This window comes from Pongo pygmaeus, chromosome 1, assembly GCF_028885625.2.
Source record: "Pongo pygmaeus isolate AG05252 chromosome 1, NHGRI_mPonPyg2-v2.0_pri, whole genome shotgun sequence".
NCBI classification, from domain to species: Eukaryota; Metazoa; Chordata; class Mammalia; order Primates; family Hominidae; genus Pongo; species Pongo pygmaeus.
Genome location: NC_072373.2, coordinates 199973107 through 199990473, shown reverse-complemented (window position 1 = coordinate 199990473; position 17367 = coordinate 199973107). Strand labels below are relative to the sequence as shown.

General features: G+C 48.2%; 1 long non-coding RNA gene across 1 annotated transcript; it reads left to right on the top strand.

Annotated features, from left to right (window-relative positions):
• The first annotated feature begins 7199 nt into the window (after positions 1-7199).
• LOC129012796 (uncharacterized) lies at positions 7200-17120 on the top strand. The gene is made up of 3 exons (XR_008493718.1): positions 7200-7361; positions 9105-9168; positions 16343-17120. It is a non-coding gene; the product is annotated as an uncharacterized LOC129012796 (long non-coding RNA).
• Positions 17121-17367: the final 247 nt, after the last annotated feature.

Here is a 17367-nt window from a genome sequence, read left to right as displayed (position 1 = left end):
GTAATAAATGTCACTGATTGTTCTCATGTGTAATGAGCACTGCCTCTCTCCCCCCTGGGGAGTGGACTTCCAGTCCCTGCCAGGCCTGGTTTATCCCCGATCTTACACTCAGGCTCCCAACCCCTGTACTAAGCCCTCCCCTCTGCCAGGAGTCCTGGCCTGGCATTGTCCATGCCTTTCAGAGTAGGGTCTTTGAGAGGCACGAAGCTTTCCCTGCCCAGAGCAGGGACTGGCACACCACACAGAGCTGACATTTCCAGCCTGACATCTGAGAGCAAGCACTGTGAAGGAGAATAGATTCTGCGAGAGCTTCCTGACAGCAGGGCCAACCTTTGGGCTGTGTGTGTGTGTGTGTGTGTGTGTGAATGGCTGTCAGCAAACGCTCTAACATGCACACACAAACACATATGTGTACTCATGTCCTCACAAATTCACACACACACACCACACACAAAACTGACCTGGGAAAATGCAAAGATGTCCCTGATCACTGTGGTCCAAGTCCCAGAGACCAGCCCCTGACCCCATTTCTTCCCAAACTACTCCCTCTGGAGCCCAACCCTGAGGCTCTATGTTGTTTATGGAGCAGGTGAGGGATGACGAAGTGACCCTTCCTGGTCTCATCATCCGGGGACTCAGCTGGGGGAAGTGAAAAGGCCAGGTCACCATCCAGACAACTGGTCTACCTATCCACAGGTCTCCAAGTCTGCCTGTGGCATTTGGATACCTGGGATCATGCAGACAGCATCCTTGCCCCCACTGCTGCTGAGCAGGCCCAGCAATGGACTGTCAAACTGCCCCCACCCTGCTGCCACCTCCCTTCGAGTTCCCTGGCCCAGGCTCGGGTCTCAGACCCCCCAGCCCCTTTGTCCCATCCTGGGCATCAGAGTCCACAAGGTCAGGCCATATGCCCTGTCTCCCTGGTCTCCAAACCATCCTGAGATGCAGGCAGGGGAGGTGGTCACCTCCTTCGAACCTTGAGGCTGATCAATGCTAGCTGACATTTATTGAGCACTTACCCTATGCCAGCCACTGTGCTAAGCACCATACCTGTATTTCTTCCTCAACCCTCACAATAACACTCTAAGGGAGGTGATCTCATCATCCCCACTTTGCAGATGGGGAGACTAGGCACAGAGGTGTTCAGAAGCACAGCTAAGAGGGTGTTCCAATGGGAATTAAAACTCAGGCATTCTGGATGCATGGCCCAAACTACATTGTGTCTACTCAGCCACACTGACCTGGGCACAGCTAGAATGTGAGGGGACTCAAAAAGTGACATCCCAGTTCCCCTCCTGAGTTTAGAACATGCGGGTGACAGTCTGATGGTGGCCAGAATAATGCCAGCTCCATTCATTCGTTTGACAAATATTTACTGAGCACCTACTATGTGCCTGCACTAAGCACTGGGGATATCACAATAAAAAAAGAAAACAAAAAAAACCTTGGTCCGATGGAGTGGTGATTTTGGAGGGAAAGACACAATAAACAAGGTAAGTAAATGAAATAAAATGTGTTAGTAGTAAGTGCTAAGGAGAAGAAAAGCAGGGAAAGGGGAATGAAATGTCAAGGGGTTGGTGGGGGGAGGGGGTGTTGCAATCATAAGAAGCCAAGAGCGTGATACTTGAGTTAAGACCTAAGCAGCTAAGTATGGTCATGCATTCATCTGGAGGAAGAGCATTCCAAGCAAGGGCCGTGAGGCAGGAGCTGGCCTAGGGAGCTCAGAAACAGCATAGCCGTTGTAACTGGAATGGAGTGAGAGGGAGGGGCACAGGTGAAGTAAAGGTTAGTTGAGGCCAGAGGGGACCAGGGTTGAGATGGTGAGAGCTCTCCAGGTTGCCATGAGGAATCTGGTTTATGCTCAGGTGAGTTGGAAAGCCAGTGATATGAAGTGATGTCACAGACAAAGCTGCCTGGAGGAGGCGGCTTTAGCCAAATGGGCTTGTGAATACCCCCGCCCCTGAATTAGACTCATCCTCTCTGTCCCTGGCAGTGCTGGACAAGCACAGACTTCCCCAGGGGGCAAAGCCAGCCTGCTGAGCTCAGCTGCTATTGAAGAACCATCCAGAACATAAGCCCCTCTGCAGGCAGGCTGCACTGAGGACATAGGCTATGCCCAGTGGGAGGCAAGCTGAACAGGTCCCTCACCCCACACTCGCCCATCAGCTCCCTGGGCAGGAGTCAGGGAGGGACAGAGAGAGGCCAGGCATGTTCGTGGTGGATTCCTTTCCACATTTGGTTATTAAAAGGCAAGAAATGAGTCTGGTCCAGGCATCTGAAGGCGGGGAGTCTGTCTCAGGCTGAGCATGCACAGGCTTTGATTCTTCATTAATGTCAGCATGGCCACCAACTCCCTCGACAAGAATAACAACCCCTCATGTCTTCAGAGAAGTATACATTCTGTCATGTGCTTCCCAGTTGAAGGAGGAGAAACCAAAGGCCCACAGCCCCAGAGTTAAGTGGTAGAGCTGAGGTTTAAGCCCAGGTCTGTCCCACTCCATGGCCAGTGGCTCTTCCATGTACCCCAGCTGATAACTAGGGTAGCATTAGCATTTCAGCTGCACCAGCAGCACTATCTATATTTGGAAGTTGTATTGGAAAACTTACAAGATGAAAGACCTTTTAAGGTATGTGCATTTTTACCACAATAAAAGTATAAATACAGCAATAATAAAGAATAGTAAATATAAAATAGCACCCTGTTATCTACATTTATCAGTAATCTTGTGTTGTTCACAATGATGGTGGTTACCGTTTGGGAGTGCTGACTCCGTGCTAGGCGCTGCGCCAAGCATTGTGCCTCTCCCTACCGACATGTGGGGTAGGAGACCCCTGGGAGACATCTCCCCTCATTTTCTAACCTGTGAGTCTGCAACTCTCAGATGTTTCTTGGGATACCTTAGAGGACCAACAATCTCAAAGAGCTTTCCCTTCCCCATGCTTCTCTTTTTCCTTACAGCATCTGGACAGAGGAGCAGCTGGGCTCCCAGAGGAAGCGCAAGACCTACAGCCCCTCCGCTGACAAGGTCAGGGCTCAGGGTCTCAAACAGAATCCAAGACCCTTTCTCTGCTTGGCCAAAGGTCAGAGGAATTAGCCTTGGAGTAACTAGTTATGAGGCCTTGGACAGGTCACGGGAGTTCCTCATTCTAGCAAATGGAGGTGAGTTATTGGTATTAGGTTGCTCTGAGGTCTAAATATGAGAATACATATAAAGCAGCGAGGATAACAAAAGGTATGGTTATTAGGGGGCAGGAATTGGTCCCTATTCATATCAGGGAATAACAGAATGCAGCTTACAGCAGTGGCTTTCAAAAAAGCACACATTGTCCTTTCAGCCACTAGATTGCTGGTTCTCAAGCTTTAGCCCCTGGGGGAGGGGGAGCTGTTGAAACAGACTGCTGGCCCCACTCCCCTGGAGTTTCTGATTCTGCAGCTGCTCTGGCGTGGGGCCTGAGAATTTGCATTCTCAGACGTTCCAAGGTGATGCTGATGCGGCTGGTCTGGAGTCCAGGCTTTGAGAAGCACTGCCCTTGATCACTGGTTCTCAACTGTGGCTGTACCTTAGCGTGGATCAGGGGGATGCCTCAGCCAGCTCTGAGACCTGGATCACACTCTTGGAGATTCTGAGGGTACAGCTCCGACACTGGGAGTTTTCCAAGCTCCCAGTTGATTCTAATGTGCAAGCCCAAATTGAGAACCGCTGCCCTGAGTAGAGGGAGGAGAGCTAAACGGGCCTCCTCGTTCAGTGGGCCTGCCTGTAGCATCCACCACACCCACCAGCAACTAAGAGCAGGCAGCTGTGGGCAGGGGTTTGAGAAAGCCCTATCATTGCTAACAATAATAAAAGCTAGCATTTCTGAAATGTTCACACAGGCCAGGCACTTTCTTCAATACTTTACGTCTAATAGTTCATGAAATCCTCATAACAACCCCATGAGATGATAATGGTATTATTTGCAGTTTACATTTCAGCCTGATATACAAAGAAGTTGGGTCACTTATCAAAGGTCAAACAGCCAGAAAGTAATGGAGTCAGGATTTGAAAACAGCATACCCACCTCAGTTCTTTTTTTGAAACAGAGTCTCACTCTGTTGCCCAGGCTGGAGTGCAGTGGAACGATCTTACCTCACGGCAACCTCTGCTTCCAGGTTCAAGTGATTCTCCTGCCTCAGCCTCCAGAGTGGCTGGGACTACAGGCACATACCACCACACCTGGCTAATTTTTGTATTTTTAGTAGAGACAGCGTTTCCCCATATTGACCAGGCTGGTCTCGATCTCCTGACCTCAAGTGATCTGCCCGCCTTGGCCTCCCATAGTGCTGGGATTACAGGCGTGAGCCACCACACCTGACTGGGTCCTAGTTCTTGACCACTTGGCTAAGCAGAATGTATTTATGATTAATTATTGTGAAATTTAAAAAAAAGGTTTCGTGGGAGAAAAACATTTTGTGTCTACTCTTTGCTCTGGAAGCCTTTCAGGGGCATTGGGCCAAATATGATACAATGCTGACTTTAAAATATTTGATTTACCTTTTCCAAAGCACATTTGCAGATGTGATCTTATTTTGACGGCCCCAACAACATGATCTTTCTCTACCTCTCTTCCCTCAACGCCTGCTCCAGTGAAATAAACAACTTCACCATTCATTTCAACTGACCCAACATTTACTAAGTATGTACTTTGTGCCAGCCACCAGGCTACAGCTTGAGGACATAGAGATGTCAAGACCCTGAGACTCAGAGAGGCAGTGACCTGGCCAGGGGTGAGTTAAAGGCAGAGCCTGGGCCCGGCTCATCTAACGCTCTCATCTTGGAGGAGCTGAGGGATGAACAGGAAAGGAAGGTGGTCCTGCAGGAGCTGCAACAGTGCTCTTGCCTGCTTTGGGACTGGCATGGCCTCTGATGGCTCCTGGAGAAAAGACTCCAAGTTGGGAGCTGGCAGGAATTAGGAGAGGGGCATGAATGCCCACACTTAGAGCAAGAACTTATGAGCTCCTGCTCAGACAAAAGCCTTGGCCCAGCTCCTTCTGGCCTCCACGTACCCTCACCCCTTCTCTACCCCCAGGCAGGCAGCTTTCCTATCTAAAAGGGCAATTACTCCAAGCAACCTGGAAGGTCAGAACCGGGGACAAATTTCCCAACATGACTCTGGTCTGTTGGGACCTCCAAATGACAATATATTCACAATTCTTGCGTCTGTTCATAATGTTAATGTGTAAATGTGAACATAGTAAATAACCACAATTTTTGTTACCCTGTTAGGGGCACATCTCTTTTTTTTAACCATATCCAGAGGCCTTAAAAAACAGAAGTGGTCCAGGCCACTCTCCACCTCTGAGAGGCTCTGCTGAGAGATCAGGGGACAGTGGCCCAGAGAGGAATGACTTGCCCGAGGTCACACAGCAAGCCAGTGTCAGAACCCACAAAAACCCAGGACTTCTGACTCCTACCCAGGTCTCCTTGGGGTTCTAAAGGACCCCCTCACCAGAGAAACCTGCTCGTAAATGTCCCAGTTCTTTCTTTTATTTATTTATTTTTTTATTTTATTTTTTTTATTTTATTTTTTTTTTTTTGAGACAGAGTCTCGCCCTGTCGCATAGGCTGGAGTGCGGTGGTGTGATCTCGGCTCACTGCAAGTTCCGCCTCCCGGGTTCACGCCATTCTCCTGTCTCAGCCTCCCGAGTAGCTGGGACTACAGGCGCCTGCCACCACGCCCAGCTAATTTTTTGTATTTTTAGTAGGGACGGGGTTTCACCGTGTTAGCCAGGATGGTCTCGATCTTCTGACCTTGTGATCCACCTGCTTCAGCCTCCCAAAGTGCTGGGATTACAGGCGTGAGCCACTGCGCTTGGCCATGTCCCAGTTCTTAAGCAGCTAATGTCTACTTACAGCGTCAGCCACCACCTTTATGCAGGCCACCCCAGCCCAGACCTCTCCCACCCAGCCCTGACCTCTCCCACCCAGCCCCACCCAGAGGTCTCACAAGCATCTCAGATGCTGAGGCTCCAACTCTGAACTAACCACCTTTCCCTTGAAATCTGCCCCACTCGTATTCCCTCTCCCACAACCTTTAGCTGCTCAAGCCAAAAACATAGGTGATACCCCAAGCAGATTCCTCTCCATCACCCCCACAACCTCCAGTAAGCCAGTAGGGCCCATCACTTCTACCTGTCTTTACCTTTCTTGAACCCATCCCTTTTCCCCTCCCTTCCACCACCACACGAAGATGACCTCATCATTTCAGCCCTCATCCATCAGAACAACCTCTCCCCTTCAGTTCACGCTTTTCTTCGACAAGTGTGTGAACACTCACTGTGGGCCTGGCACTCTACCCTGGGCTGGGGTGCAGCATTGAGCAAGACAGCCAAGATTCTGCCACCGGCATGACTGCACGAAAACCACTTTGACCACGCTTCTCCCCTGCTCTGATCCCTGGGTGGCTGCAAACTGCCCCTGGGTTCAAGTGCAAACTCCCTCATGCAGGTATTCACATTCCTGGACCTTCCAACCACCCCTGATCCTTCCGGACGAGTCTGTCATTGTGCCCTGCCCAGGCGGATCCAAACAAGCTATTGGCCATCCTCCCAAACACCAGCTCAAAGACTCCCTCCTCCACAAAGCTTCCCTGCCTGAGTCAAGCACCCCACCTGGCAGGGTGAGTTTTGCCTTCTTCTGGAATCCCATTGAAACCCAGGATTTGTGTGCCTGCCTCCCAGACTGGGCTGTGATTCCAGGCACTCAGGGGACTGAGCCATCGCCAAGCCCAGAACCTGGCACTGATGGGCATCAATGTGTTGTGTTGATGGATGGACAGACAGAGGGGTGGGTACAGCAAAGTCCAACTGCCCTTTTCATTCACTCGGCCCAGTGCCTACGCCTTTGTAGTTTTCTGGAAGTCCCTCCAGCTGTCTAACCTCCCCTGCTGACATTATGGAAGCTCATGCCCAATTCTTCTCTAAATCTGTCCCCTTCCCTTCCCCAAAGCCCAGACCGTCCTGCCTTTCCCTTGACTGGGCAACAAGTCAACAAGAACAAAGGTCTGGTGAGGCCAACCAGGGAAAGGCCAGCCCGGGCCTCTCGGGATCTCAAGCCCTCGGCCTGTGTGTGTGCCAGAGCTTCCCACAGACTCGGGAAGAAGGTGCCGGAGGCTTGCCGGGCGGCCTTGCGGTTTGAAGCAGTGAGTCACCTTCTGGCTACAAGTCAAGGAACTCTCACTGCGCCCTTGTTTGGACAAGACGAGGAGACGCACTCAGAGTCAGAGACCCCGGCGCATAGGCAGGGGCAAGAAGAAGGGGCCACCGAGACCCCAAAAGAGTCACGGAGACAGACGGACAAAACGACCGACACAACCAGGGACAGGTACGGCACGCAGAGAGAGAGAAGGACAGAGGTAGCCAGCCCAGAACAGAGGGGGAGCGCGGGGAGCGCGGGGAGCGCGGGGAGAGGAATCGCGCCGCCGGTGTAGACAGCTGGGCTCCCTGGCCACGCTCTGTCCTCCCCCTCGCGGCTCCCACCGCAGGCCCGGACCCAGACGTGGACAAAAATGGAGCCAATGGGCTTCCAGACCGGAACATTACCTCACCAGAACCGGCTGCCATTGGCCGGCGCCCCCGCCGGGGCGGGCTGTTGCTATGACAGCCCAGGCCGGCGTTGCAGAGGGATGCTCCGAGGAAGCTCCGGGAGGGAGAGCCGCGTCCACACCTCTTTCCAGACTATGATGGGGCCCAGAGACCCCTCCCCTCCGACTGAGCCCCAGAGACCCCCTACTCAGGCCAGAAGGGGAAAGCCGAGCTCCTGCTTGCCCAGGCATCAGAATTCCTGTAAAGATGCCCATTCGGCCCTCTCCCTCAACCTGGCGCACAGTCCCTTGCCAAGACCACCCCGCCCCCACAACCCTGGAACCACACACTCATCCATACACCCTGCAGACAGCAATGAGCACCCTCCAGCATCCAGGTGCAGCTGGGCTCTGCAGAGGCAAAGATGAGTCCACCTCCACCCCTGCCCTCACAAAGCTCCCCCAGTCTGATCAAGCAAGCAGTCCAGGAGAAAATGGCAAGGCAGTGTGTTAAGGATTAAAATAGAGGGAGCACGGGGCTGTGGGAACACAGAGGAGGGGTCCCTACTCAACCTACCGAATCAGGGGGACTGCAGGGAGAAAGGGATACAGAGCCAGGACCTGAAAGAGCCAGATGAAGAAGGGTGGGGAAGGGATTCTCAGCAGAGGGGACGGCCTGCGCAAAGACTGGAGGCAGTAAAAAGCAAGGAACACTCGAGGCACTATGGCAGGAAATTAGATGGTGGGGGTGGGGGTGTTGGAGAGGAGGAGTTTAAAGTAAAGCTGGAAAGGGAAGCAGGAACGAGATCCCAAAGGGCTTGAATGTCGTGCTAAGTGATCTTGGACCACATTCTCAGGCAGTTGGGTGATGGAAGGGGAGAGGGCTATGATTAGGTTTGCATTTTAGGAAGATCTCCACTCTTGCAGCTGTGTGGAGGATGGGCTGGAGGGGACTAGGAGACCAGTCATTGCAGGGACTGGGGAAAGTCAGGGCAGGGGAGACTAAGGCCCCCAGCTGGAGTAGAGATGGAGAGACCCAGACTCAGGAGGAGGTGTAAAGGACGTGGAGCCATAGTTCAGGTGACTGAGGAGATGGCACCAGCTCACCTGGGAAGCTCTGAGGGCTTCTCTGGCAGCCAGATAGGATCATTGCTCTCCTTCCATATGATATTTGTAACAGCTTGTGTATGCAACTTTTGTTTCAAGAGTCATGCTGCATTGAAAAGATGTCTATCTCTTTTCACATCTCCCCACCCCCTACACACATACACACACACACGCACACACACAGAGGCTGTGATTCACCTCCGTTCCCAGCACTCAACACAGAGCTTCGTCCCAAGCATGCTTCCACAAATCCGAACCCCCATCAGCCCCCTCCCCATTACCCTTACCCCAGCCTCCACCCATCCCTCCCAGCCTCTACCCTTCCTTTCCAAACTCCATGCACCTGCTTCCCATCTCTTTAGTCATGTTGTAGCCACCACCTAGGAGCTGGGACTGCCCACCTGCTCACCATGTCCGACATTCCTATCACCCCTCAGCAGGGAGGAAAAGTTGCCTATCTGTTGGGTCAGATTTCTGAAGACTGATGAGGCCCATTTTCTGGTAAGCGGGGTCATTACAGTGCAATCATTGGGTTGTTATGAGAATTAAATAAGGTTTGTTGCCTGGTACATGTAACTATCCAATAAATCAGCTATAGTAATGACATTATTATGGGTGTTAGAGGAGGATGGAGAGGGCTGGTGAGGACTCCAGTGTGGCACAGCCCTGCTTTGGGATACCAGTATTTGCTTCACTCATTACAGAGTAGTGTCTTGACTTCTCATTTGTCACGCGTACTTGTTATTCACTCTCTCGAGGAAAAACGTGAAACAAAGTAGATGGTGGGACAAGAGTCCTGGGTTTTTATTTTTATTATTATTATTATTATTTGAGACAGAGTCTCACTCTTGTCACCCAGGCTGGAGTGCAATGGCATGATCTCAGCTCACTGCAACCTCTGCCTCCCAGGTTCAAGCGATTCTCCTGCCTCAGCCTCCAAGTAGCTGGGATTACAGGCAGGTGCCACCAAGCTCGGCTAATTTTTGTATTTTTAGTAGAGATGGGGTTTTGCCATGTTGGCCAGGCTGGTCTTGAACTCCTGATCTCAAGTGATCCACCCGCCTCGGCCTCCCAGAGTGCTGGGATTACAGGCGTGAGCCACCATGCCCAGCTGAGTCCTGGATTTTTGTCATAATACCACGTGAATACCATCAAACTCTCACAGAAATCCCTGATGCAGTGGTTACAGATGTCCTCTCCCAATGAACCAAGACAGGACAATTGAGTGGCTCCTTAAATGTCAAAAGAATCAACTCAGATCTTCCAATTAAGGAACCTTCAGGATGTCAGAGCTGGCAATGCCCTTAGAATCCTCTTATTCAACCTTTGGTTTGACATATGAGGAAACTGAGAGCCAGAGAAGGCAAGTGACTGCCCAGAGTCACACAGTTGGGCAGCAGAACCAGAGTCTTTTTAGGCACCCAGTTTCCCCCTCACTGCACTTTCCCAAATCTGGTCTGTCTTGCAACTGAACAGTGACTAGAACCTCCTCTAGCCAGGGCACATGTAGGGCCTTCACATACTGTTACATTAAACATTCACGACAGCCCTGCAGGATGGCTATTGTTATTCGTATCTGAAAGGTCCAGAGAGAGAAAGTATCTCCTCCAAGACCACACAGTGTTACTGAATTGAACCCAGGCCTGTCAGGTTCCAAGGCCCACATTCTTGGCATAGCAGTGTGTTAACTCTAGGACTGCTCAGGTGGTTTATTTAGAGCTTGTGGGCATAAGAGTGATTTGCCAATATAATCACTAAAAGAAGAAGAGGTGAATCTGCTACTTGATGAAAACAAAAGAGGGCCTAGAATCTTCTGCACATCAGTGCTTCATGTACCTGCCGTATTGTGTGGAAGCACTCCTCTAAAAGCAGTAGGAGTCAAAGGGTTATGCCCCATCTGAGGGTCTAGAAGAGAACCAGCTAGGAGACTGCTTTCCCAGCTAGGCTTGGGCAAATTTTCTGAGTGAGGCACCATGATCCATGTTCTCTGAGTAGAGGGTCCTCGGAAGGAAACACAGGAGAGTATGTTTTTATTTTTATTTTTATTTTTACTTTTATTTTGAGATGGACTGTCATTCTGCTGCCCAGGCTGGAGTGCAATGGCATGATCTTGGCTCACTGCAACCTCCACTCCCAGGTTCAAGCGATTCTCCTGCCTCAGCCTCCCAAGTAGATGGGATTACCAGTGCCTGCCACAATGCCCAGCTAATTTTTTGTATTTTTAGTAGAGACACGATTTCACCATGTTGGCCAGGCTGGTCTTGAACTCCTGACCTCAAGTGATCCACCCACCTCCGCCTCCTAAAGTGTTAGGATTACAGGCTAGAGTATGTTTTAATGAGGTCTCTGCATGAGTATGGATCTTGAACTCATCATAGGTTCAGGATCTCTTGCAGAAAAGACCAAGTGGGTGATATCTATAAGGACAAATCAACTGCATTAACTTCATTGTCACTGGAGGCTCCCACAGCACAGTGCCCTACAGCCTTTTCCAGCCTTTGATGGAGGAAGGGCAGTGTCCCTCAGCACTGGAAGAGATGCCATCCTTTATAGCAAAAAATGGATTGTTCTACATCTTCAAGAGGTTCTATTTCTAGCTCTAGAAAACACTATGACTGTTGATCAGCAAAAAATTTTGCTGTATCTGGCTCTGGAAATATCTCTGTCCTTGGCTCTGGAAAATATTCCAGAGACATTTATAGTCCCACAACATTGTTGGCTCCAGGGAAAACTCCATGGCTCCACAGGACTTTCTGCTCCTAGTTTTGGAATTCTGCAGCCTGTTTCTGGAAGATCCTTCCTCACCGGTTTTGCACTGTCCTGCCCTCCTTGCTCCAGATTATCCAATCCCATTTCTGAAGGACGCTCTGACTGTGAAGCCAAAGAACTCTCTATACATGGCTCTGGAGGGCTGATTCTCTGTAAAGATGGAGGACCACTTGACTGGCCTGGAAGACTGACTGTCCATACTCTTCTTCCAAGATCTGGACTTGACATCCCTGGCCCAAAAAGATTGACTATATAGGGACCTGAAGGGCCTCTCTAGCTGACATGCTGTAATATCATATTTCACAAGTGCTGTCTTGACCCAGTTTTGAGATCCTGGCTAAAACCTCTCAATTCCTCCTTGTGGGCACTTTGCTCAGCCTACACCTTAACCCCTCCAAACTCTAGGCATGGAGCTGTCTGTGCCCCTGGATCTAGACAACTCTTTGGAATAATCTTCATTCCTGGCTTCTGGAGTAGGAGGGGGAAATTTGGATAGGTTGGAGGGATGGGAAGATAAGAGGAAGCATGGAATGGTTGCTGTGGCATCTGTTCTGATCAGCAACCTGAGCTGGATATAAGCTCCATGGTCACAGGTTAGAGGCCACAGTTGTTCAAATTTCATTTACATGAGCAGCCTGATGAGGTTCTGGGTTCAACAGGAAGAACTAATTTTGGCTCTGCAGTGCATGAGGACTAGAGTGGGGGAAATGGAAGCTGTTCTCCCCATAGCTGTTGACCCGAGGAAGGTTCATGGAGTCTGAAGGTGAGGCATCCCGGCCAAGATGTGCAGCATGATGGGCCCTGGCCAAGCCACTTTATGGCCAGAAACATGGACAAGTGGAGCCGGGGCAGAAAAGAGGGCACATGACAAAATTCCCATGAGGTCTGCAGTCAGGGCCATTCAAGGGTCTCTCTTAACATGCCAAACACCCATACCCCATTCCTGGCCTTCTACATTCCTCCTGGAATCATCAGCCCTAGAAGTTTAAAAATTGCATATCCCAGCCAGGCACAGTGGCTCACGCCTGTAATCCCAGCACTTTGGGAGGCCGAGGCAGGCAGATCACGAGGTCAGGAGTTCGAGACCAGCCTGACCAAAATGGCGAAACCCCACCTCTACTAAAGATACAAAAATTAGCCAGGCATGGTGGTGCATCCCCATAATCCCAGCTATTCGGCTGAGGTAGAAGAATCGCTTGAACCCAGGAGGCAGAGGTTGCAGTGAGCCGAGATCTCACTACTGCACTCCAGCCTGGGTGACAGAGTGAGACTCTGTCTCAAAAATTAAAAAAAATTACATTTCCCAGACATCCTTCCAGTTGGATTTCAACTGGGTTCTGCCGATGGGATGTATCCATGTGAGATTCTGGAACTAACATCAGAGAGAGTCCAAGCTTCTAACTTTTATCAGTGGCAGTGACAACAGTCAAGCAGCATTGATGGTGAGTACAGGCTTGTGAGCCCAAAATGACACCACATTTCTTTTTCGCTCCACTGGTCCTTCCAACGTTTTCATAACCAGTTCCCTAAATTAAATCACTTTGTCTGAAGTACCTAGAGTGGTTTCTGTTTACCTGACACTTATTGAAGATTTATGAGTACCTACTATGTTCTAAGATGTTCTAAGAATTAGGACTATGAGACTGAACAAGAGTGGAATAGTGGATGGGGTCAGAGAGATTGGCAGGAGCAAAGCCATACAGGACCTTTTAAGCCATAGGAAGAAGTTTGGGTTTCAGTCTGATTTCAATGCTAAGAGCATCTTATTCAGGGAAGGGAAGGATGTGATTTATGACTTGGGCTCTATGACAGGTGAAGTCTAGCAGGCTGTAATAGAAAGGAGGGAGAGAGGGGGCTATTTGAAGACTTCAAGCTGGAGATGACAGACTGAAGCTGGTGGGGAGGGGCTTACTGTTACAACATTAGGGTCTGGCGATGGTAGAATGGACACACTGACCTCTGATGAGACGAAAAGCAGAACTCTATTACTTACAGCATCAAGTGGGAGAAAGTTGCCATGCAGGGCCATGTCCCTACATGCAACCCCCTGGTTGCACCCAGGACAGGGGAACAGCAAGCCGGAATGTAGGAGGTGGCTTCTCTACAGCAAGTGGAGTGGGGTTAGCAGGTCTAGGGGTTTCCTGTGGGTTGGGAATTTTGAGTGATTTCACAGATCCAAGGAAGAAGTGTTCATCCCTTGATGTTTAGCAAATAATTCCTGGAAGTTGGCTGTATTGTTGTGACCCAGGAGTGTTAGAGCCCAGTAAGGAAAGGGGTTGGGGTGCAAGCTGAGCAAAGTGCCCACAAAGAGGAACTGAGAGTTTTTCGCCAAGATCTCAAAATTGGGTCAAGAGAGCCCTTGTGAAATATGGTATAACAGCGTGCTAGCTAGAGAGCAGTGGGCGTGGTCAGAATCTGCTTTAGAGGTAGAGCTGATGGGACTTCCGATGGACTGGACGTGAGAGAAAGAGAAATCTTGACCACGGACTTCCAGAATCAGAGGGCTCTGATTTTGAAACCATGCCTCTCATCAGATACAAATAAAGATGTTTGATAACTTTTTTTTTTTTTTTTTGAGACGGACTCTCACTGTTACCAGGCTGGAGTGCAGTGGCAGGATCTTGGCTCACTGCAATCTCTGCCTCCCGGGTTCAAGCAGTTCTCCTGCCTCAGCCTCCCGAGTAGCTGGGACTACAGGCACAAGCCACCACATCCAGCTAATTTTTGTATTTTTAGTACAGACGGGGTTTCACCATGTTGGCCAGGATGGTCTCGATTTCTTGACCTCGTGATCTGCCCCCCTCGGCCTCCCAAAGTGCTGGGATTACAGGCGCGAGCCACCGTGCCGGGCTGTTTGATAATCTTTTAAAAACTTATTCAAATAAATGAAGGGCTAACAAGATGGTAAGAAATAACCAGGGCTAGTTGGAAGGAAATATATAAGAACCCAGAGAGGAAAACGATCATAGAAGCCACTTTTGCCCTGAGAACACTGACCAAGAATAATGAAGAATAGGCACAAACAGTATCAAAAATAAACGGCGGGTACGTCACCACCGATGCTATAGACATCAAAAAGAAGAGAATGTGGGCCGGGCGCAGTGGCTCACGCCTGTAATCCCAGCACTTTGGGAGGCCGAGGCGGGCAGATCACGAGGTCAGGAGATCGAGACCATCCTGGCTAACACGGTGAAATCCCATCTCTACTAAAAGTACAAAAAATTAGCCGGGCGTGGTGGCGGGCGCCTGTAGTCCCAGCTACTCCGGATGCTGAGGCAGGAGAATGGCTTGAACTCGGGAGGCGGAGCTTGCAGAGAGCCGCGATTGCGCCACTGCACTCCAGCCTGGGCGACACAGCGAGACTCCGTCTCAAAAAAAAAAGAAGAGAATGTGATGAAAAACTGCATGCCAATACATTTGAAATTTTAAATCAAATAGGTATATCCTGAGAAAAATATAGCATACTAATACTGACTCAAGGTAAAAAGAAAAAAAAATGCTACAACCACTTTGGAAAAGAGCTTTGCTTTTTCTAGGAAAGCTGAAAACTTTCTGTGACCAGCAATTATAGTCCTAGGTATATACCTTAAACAAATTTATGCATATGTGTAATCATTAAAATGTGTAGAACTACTTTTAGAAGTACAGAAGCACTGTTAATAATAGCTGGGGCTGGACACAGTGGCTCATGCCTGTAGTCCCAGCACTTTGGGAGGCCAAGGCAGGCGGATCACAAGGTAAGGCGTTCGAGCCTGGCCAACGTGGTGAAACTCTGTCTCTACTAAAAATACAAAAATTAGTTGGGCGTGGTGGCGGGCGCCTGTAATCCCAGCTACTTAGGAGGCTGAGGCAGGAGAATCGCTTGAACCTGGGAGACAGAGGTTGCAGTGAGCCAAGATTGCACCACTGCACTCCAGCCAAGGCAACAGAGTGAGACTCTGTCTCAAAATAATAATAATAATAATAATAGCTAGAAATTGGAACAACATAAATATTCATTAAGAGTAGAATGTGGCATATATAGTATAGTGAAATAATACGTAACAATGAAAATGTATGAACTACAGTTATACATAGCAGGATGAGAATTACAAGTATAATATTGAAAGAAAACATGAAGATGCAAAAAAAAAAAAACGTATTCTGTGATTCCAAAAATATAAAGTTCAAATATAGGCAAAACACACACACACACACACGCACACATATATATATATATATATGATTTATGAGAAGTTTTTGAGTGCTGGCAATGTTATTTCTTGACCTGAATGGTAGTTACATGAGTGTTTATCTTTTTTTGTTAAATTATGCATTTATTTTCATGTACTTTCTGTATATAATTTCTGTTTTATGATATAAAAAGGGTTCCAGAGAATGATTAAAAGAATGGAGCTAGGCAACTGGATGAATAATGGTGCCAATTTCTGATTTGGAGAGAGTTTCAAAAAAGGAGTGGGAAGTGGGAAGATGGGGAATCCATAAATGAGATATTCATTCTTGCCATATAAATTCTGGCATGCCCGTTGGACATTCAAGAAAATATCTCAAGCCTGTAATCGAGGATTGAGTCTCAGAGGAGAGGCCCCAACTCTCCATCTCAAATGAGTGGAAGGAGGTATTTACAACAGACATAGCTGGCAAACAGCTTACATCCAGAATATATATAAAGAACTCCTGCAAATGAGTAAGAAAAAGATAGACAACTTTGTAGAAAATTGGGCAAGAGACTTGAGCACATTAGGTTTTAATGTAAGAAATTACACAACTGGGTCATTGCATGGGAATGAAGTGAAACCCAGTAGCTTTGAATCCCCAAGCTACTGGGGAATCAAGAGACTGGTCATTGCAAGGAAAGGATGGAGGATACAGAAAATTGAAACATGTATTATTGGTTGACTCCTAGACAAATGGCAAGAGTTTACAAAGTACCAGTGACGTGCCTGATAGAATCTCCCCACAAGATGGAAGCCAACTTATCAGAAGCCTGGAAAGCCCACCCAGCGTGGGACCTCTGTGGGTCCAGGATCTTGGAATGGCATCCCATGGTTTAATCTTCCAGATTCAACCAAATAAATTTACCCCACCATGTCGTGGACCCAAGCTTCCTACCATGTATCCTTAGCTTAAATGCAAGATAGTGCTATTTTGTTCATCTTGATTGGAGTGAGAAATGAATAGGTCCATGCACATATATTTCTTTTACCACAACAAGATGATGAAGAAATAAATCCATAATATTGATACTTTTGTATAAGTTGTGTTTACAGTTGCAGTAAGAAATTTTATAATCGTTGATTTGCTTTATATAATTTCTGCTTGCTTTTTATGATATTTAAAACAAAATCTAAGCAACAAATTTTATGTCTGATTAGATTTACAGAAGCTGCTTAAGTGCTTAGGGATAATTTGTTCATCATACTTGTAAGTCTCCCTTGTTAGGTGTTTGAAGTGTTTGAATTGGCTAAATTAAATTTGTAATTGTAGTTTGAAATATCTAAAGGGATTTTCTTAATTAAATGTTTAAATGATGTTAAAAGTTCGTGGGAATTTAATCTATCAAATTTATGAGTTAATTGAATATGAATCAATAAACAAGTAAATGTGATCTTGCTTTTATATAAAAACTACCAAGTTCATAAATAAAATACAAAGATCCATAAGTTGAGAGGAAAAGCAAAAGAGCTAGATTCTAAGATCTATAACTTAAAAAAATTAACTATTGATTGAAATGTAAGTCATTGTAATTATCCCCACTAGCTGAAATCTCACATCTGAGTGCTTACACACAAAACAAAATGTTACCCTGAACATACTAAACAAATAAAAAAACATGTGGTAATTACTATACACATGCTCACTGCTGGAAGTATTCGTACTGCACTCAAATCCAGGTGGGAGAATGCAGCGTGTGCTACAGGTGAATCTCGG